Source organism: Propithecus coquereli, unplaced genomic scaffold (genome assembly GCF_000956105.1).
Source record: "Propithecus coquereli isolate 6110/MARCELLA unplaced genomic scaffold, Pcoq_1.0 Scaffold39, whole genome shotgun sequence".
In the NCBI taxonomy this organism is placed as follows: domain Eukaryota; kingdom Metazoa; phylum Chordata; class Mammalia; order Primates; family Indriidae; genus Propithecus; species Propithecus coquereli.
In genome coordinates, this window is record NW_012149618.1 from 742,561 (window position 1) to 748,852 (window position 6,292).

Below are 6,292 nucleotides of genomic sequence, written 5' to 3' on the forward strand. Positions count from 1 at the left end.
ATGTGAGAGAAGAATCAAAAATGGTTCCCAGGTTCTTGGCCTGAGCAACCTGCAGGATGAAATTGCCATTAACAGAGATAGAAGCAGTTTAGTTCCTTTTCTGTCATGGTAAGTTTAAAATTCTTATTAAACATCCAAGTAATCTCAAGTCAACAGTCTGAAATGGAGTAATTGGGACTGAAGATATAAATTTGAAAGACATTAGTATATAGTTGGTTTTTAAAGTCATGAGACTAAAGGATGACTGGGACCCGAGACTCTTAACTAGGCCATCTACCTCACACTAAATAATCATGCCAAGTAGTGTTTATTCCAGTAACAAAGATGGTTTGATATTTGAAGTCTAGGAGTGCAATTCACCACAGTAATAACAGAGAAAACCCATATGATCATTTTATAGATGCAGGAAAGTTTGATTTTAAAATGCCTATTTATGGGCTGGCAGCAGTGGCTCATGCCTGTAGTCCTAGCACTCTTGTAGGCCAAGGCAGGAGGACTGCTTGAGCTCAGGAGTTTGAGACCAGCCTGAGCAAGAGCAAGACCCCGTCTCTACTAAAAATAGAAAAAAAAATTAGCCAGGTGTGGTGGCGCGCACCTGTAGTACCAGCTACTCAGGAGGCTGAGGCAGGGGGATCACTTGAGCCCAGGAGTTTGAAGTTGCAGTGAGCTATGATGATGCCACTGCACTCTACCGGGGGTGACGGAGTGAGATTCTGTCCCCCGCACACAAAAAAGAAACCATTTATGAATTGGGGAAAAAAAATTAGCAAACCAGTGGCAGAAGGGAAACTCTTTAATCTATTAGACTATTTGTTGAAACTCTTAACAAATAACGTACCTAACAGTGAAGGTCTAAAAGCATTCCCACTAAAATCAATACCAAGTCAAGGATACCTGTTAAAACTGCTATTATTGTACTTGAGGTCCTAGCCAATGCAATAAGATGAGAAAAAGAAGTATGAAGATTGCATTGAAAGAGACTAAATTGTGGTGATAGCTATGTAGTGCTTGTGTAGGGTATTGTATAAATTCATCCTCACAATAATCCTGTTAGGAATTATTCACGGGTAAGGCAACCAAACCAACATTGCAAAGCCATCAAATAGCAAACTTGAACCTTTATCGCAAGTCTTCTGGAATTGTCACCTGCCTTGCTCTTTCCATTTGTATCATAAAGAAGTAACGCCATATTTCTATGGTTCAGTTTCCATTCCTGCAGCCACATCATCGCAGTCTTGTGCCTTGATTACTTCAAACAGCCTCCTTACTGATGTCCCAGCTTTCCTCCCCATTCCCAGCTAACACATCTTGCACCTGTTGCCAGATGAGCCTTCCTCTTGTGTCATGAGCACTTCTTCAGAATTCCTTACATCCAGCATTGGGGAGGAGGTAGAATGCTTCATCCCCACTCTTGGTGCTTTCTTCCTTTGCAACATGAGCTTAATTATTGATTATATAATACTCCTAGTCTGTTGTTCTACTTTACTCTCCTTCATGGAGGTTACAAGAATAACACAGTTGGTGGACGATTGCCTTTGGTCCACATTTCTCAGGTTGAGTGGAACCAATCTATTGAAGTTTGATAGATTGAATGTGGGATTTGTCCTCTTTATCCTTCTCCAGATGACCAGTAGAAAACGTCGACACTGGGGAGAATATCTGCTCTGTCTATTCACTCTTTCGCCTAGCACAGGGAAGTAGTAAGCCCATTTAGGCCATCACATAAAGCTATATTTTCTAACCAATTGATAATAAAAGTGATATTTTGTTTCTCTGCTGTTTGTCTCATTTCTCAAGACCCTAGGTTGAGAACTTGGGTGCCACTTATTTAACCCTTAAACCCACAGCACCAGGTGCAGTGGCTCACGCCTGTAATCCTAGGACTTTGGGAGGCTGAGGCAGCAAAATTGCTTGAGCCTGGGAGTTTGAGGTTGCAATGAACTGTGATGCCACCACTGCACTCTAGCCCTGGTGACAGAGCGAGACCCTGTCTCAAACAAACAAACCCACAGCTAAAATTCAGCCTTACGCCAGCATTCAAAACCTATGAACCTCTGGATCTTAGAGAAGGAGAAGCTGGTGCTGTGCAAAGCTTGACCTCAGGAGACAGCTAAAACTTGAGAGGTGATCATAGCTAAGGGCAGTGGTTGTTGACCATTTTTCCACACTAACACCTTCCCATCCGTAACAATGGCTCACTATCGCCACCTTCTCAACCAGGAAGTGATGAGCAGTGCACACGCCTAGGACAGCATCTCAGAATCTGTCGGGAAGTTGTATGTCGATTAAAACTAAAACAAGCAATTTTTAACATGCCTCTCTAGGGGAGACCTGTGCAGTCTGCCAGTGCCATGAGAGACAGTGACCTAGGCTTTGACCCTCAGCTTTTCAAGTTCAGAAACTCAACTTTGTCAGCTCGTCAGTGATAATTGGGCTCTGGGGTGTTGAGTCACACAACTCTCAGTCACAGAGGCTGATTTATAATCCAGAATGTCAATTAACCAATTTAAAATGGAAGATACAGCTTTCCAGCACTTGAACTATTCATGACCCCTTTTTGAACTACCCGCTAGTATGTAGATGGCTGGAAAACCAAATCAGTTACCAACTGTGAGAGATTAAGAAAACTGCACTGACAAAAGACCTGGTGTTCAATCCCAGTCCTGCCATTGACTTTGATCTTGGGCAAGTCAAAGCCTCCCTGAATTTTTAAACTCTGAGGCAAGGCTGCCTGCATCACAAAGTGGTCAGGATTGATTAGTATGGAAGCACGTTGTTAATTATAAAACGTTTTCCAGTTACAAGAAAACTACCAAAGCATAGGAGATTCTTTCAAGGATATAGCGTCTGTTCTAGGGCTTGCAACACGGTTTTGCTCTACTGGAGAATACATCACTTTCCGTAACCTTAGTATGCATAGCCAGATATGGCGTACCTAGTGCCAGATTCCTGCCCTTGTCTAGAGTCCTTCCTGTAAGCACGTTATACACTTTCGTAATGTGTTGATTCTTAATTACACACATTTATTGTTCAGCTTTTAGATTGGCTGCCTCTGAGGCCAGGCTGTTTCTAGGCAGCACCAGAGTTTCTGATTCAGTGGCTCTGGTGTGGGACCTGAGAATTTGTACTTCTAACAAGTACCCAAGTGATACTGATCTAGGGACCGGATCACACTTTGACAACCACTGATCTAGTTCAAAAGATAATGGCCTTAAGCTGAAACTAAGAAGAAAATCTGTTGCTTCCCTATATAATGGGAAAACTCAAACTCTGTAAAATAACTTAAAGAGGTTTATTCTGAGCCACGTATGTGTGACTGACAGCCCAGAGCACATGTTTTGAAGAGGTTCTGAGAAAATGTGCCCAGGAATTACATGTAAGATCATAAGTCAATATGTGGAAGGTGTACATTGGTTTGGCTGGAAAAGGGGGTACGTCTCCAGCTGGGGTGGGGTGAGGGAGCTTACAGGTGATAGGTGGGTTTAAGGATTCTTTGATTTGTAATTGGTTAAAGACATGAAGCTTTGCCTAAAGCCTTGGAATGTTTTAAGGTAAGGATGTCTGTTAATCAGAGACACCCTCACCAGAAACTCAACTGTTAAGTAAATTGATGTGGCTTAACCTTTGTCTTGCGTGGTCTTAGGCCTGTTAACGATTTAGTCTCCTATTGTTACAAAGAGTAACTCCAAAAAGGAGAGGGCAGGAATTTTGTCTGACCTCATAGCCTGCAACTTAGCTTTAAGGTTTTTCTAGGGTCCCCTTAGCCAAGAGGGAGTCCATTCAGTCAGCCTGGGGCTTTAAGATTTTATTTTAGTTCGTACCTGCTACTGCCTTGCTGGGGTCAGCACATAAGTACCTGGGCTTTCCCCACTTGGGGTGAAGTTCAGCTATGGGTGCTCAGGTCTCTGCTTTAGGGATTTGCCTGAGCTTCTGCCTCCCCGCTATGTAGACGCTCATTTCTGTCTGGCTTTATCACTATATCCTACTGAAGAATTCAGAAGTTAAAAATGTTTGAAAGATGCAATGTCCTTTAGAAACATTTTCCTAATTGGCTTGAATGGAGCTATCAGGGAGTGCTTGATGGTACTTACATGGCATCACTCCCTAGCAGAAAGGGAAGCAGACGCCTGGCTTACTTGACTGAGAACTCGCGTGGGCAACTCTGAGGGCTGTGCTTTCTGTATCTTCCTCTGTGTAGGTTCTAGTACAAAGGCCAGGCACTGCTCTAAGGGGTTTGTACATACTAACACATTTAATCCACATAGCACTACCGTGAACCCCTAACTGGGGCTCAGGGAAGTTGAGTGACTTGCCCAAGTTCATAGAGCTTGAAAGCATGAGAGTCAAATCTGGACTCAAGCAGTTTGACAAGAAAGTCTGGGCTCCTAACCACTATGTTATGCCGTCCAATACAGTGCTCAGTAAGTTTATTCAGTGTTATGAAAGACTATATGCCTCCTACTCTACAGGAAAATCATCAACAGGTACAGTGACCTTCAACTTTCTGCCTCCTCCAGTCTGTAAACTTATGACTTCCATATCTTCCCCCTCTGCTTTTCCTCCAGTCTCAAAAAAGAAGTTTCCCCTCTCTCAGTTCAAGGCCAGTCCCTTCCTATGACCTCGACACCATCTCTTCCCATTTTCTCTGGACTTCGCTCATCAGTTATTCTTTTAGTAACTTTAATCTCTCCTTTCCTTCCCCTCTTCCTCACCCATCAACTTGCTCAAGCATCTAAGAAAATTCCCCCACGGGACCCAGCACTCACCTTTCCAGCCCCCATTCGATCGTTATCCTCGCCTCCATTTCAGGGTTCTTGAAAGAACACTCCTCACCTCTTGCCTCCCCTCCTGTTCTTGTTTCAATTGGCTGAGATCTGATTTCCACCTGCATTATGCTTTTTAAACTCTCACTCACGTTCACCAGTACATTCCCAATTGCTAAATGTTTTCAGTTCTTATTTACTGAAATTCTATGCTGCACTTGACGGCTCTCTGCCCCTTGAAACTCTTCATTCACTTGGCTGCCTGGGGGTGGCTCTGCCTCAGCACTCCACCAATTCTCCCTGGGAGACCCCATCCACTTACCTATATTCAGGTCAACATCTTTCATAAAGGAAAATCTTAGTGTCTGGTATCTTCGTGGAATGGTATCTAAGGGGTGGGGGGAAGTATACCTGTATTACCTTGTACACTTCTCTCTGTATTCTGTTTCTCTTTCTTCTCACTAGAGTCTTAGCTACCTGAGGGCAAAAACTGTTCTACTCATCGTTTTATCTTCAGCTCTTAGTACAGCCTGCTACAGTAGACATGGAACGGATACCTGTTGAACAAATTACCCCTTATAAACTTTGCTTCACAGATGTCTGGGCAACTTCTGTAGATGTGTCCAAATGTTTATAGAAATGTTTTGAACATTGTACAAGTGTTACAAACATTCAGAGAAGAGAAATATCATTTTTGGCTAAGAAGTTGTGAGGGTGATAGCACTTGAGCTGGAAATAAAGTCCAGAGGCAGGAAAGGAAGGGGAAGAGTACTAACTGACCTTCAACTCCCATGCCAGAGGCTAGAGGATAGCAACTGGAGCGACTGTGTGGAAACATCAAGTTTGGATAAGGGAATAGAAGATTGAACAAAAAAGACAGGTAGGGGCCGGGCATGGTGGCACACACCTGTAATCCCAGCACTCTGGGAGGCTGAGGTGGGAGAATCACTTGAAGCCTAGGAGTTGGGGACCAGCCTGAGCAACATAGCCAGACCCCATCTCCCTGTAGTCCTAGCTGCTTGGGAGGCTGAGGTGGGAGGATCACCTGAGCCCAGGAGTTCGAGGCTGCAGTGAGTTATGATTGTGTCACTGCGCTACAGCCTGGATGACAGAATAAGACCTCATCTCAAAAAAAAAAAAAAATGATAAGTAGGAAATCATCAACAGGTACGGTGACCTTCAACTTTCTGCCTCCTCCAGTCTGTAAACTGGGGAGGGTCTGAAGGCTAAGCTAAGGAACATTAATCCAGGAGCGCGTAGTCTATTCTCAACAGGGTGCTGAGTGATCCCATCTACATAAACCTGGCAGCTGAGTGTCTGCTGGATTGGAACCAGGATGCACTGGAGGTGAGTGACCAAAGAATGCTCCAGGAAGCAAAACGAGAGCCTGCTCCAGGGCAGCAGCCCTGAAACAAGAACATATCTGTAGTACTTGACAGGTTTCACCAAATCTAATCAATAATGTATGTACATATATATGTATGTATGCACATATATAAAGATCTATTATACACATAAATTTTAACATT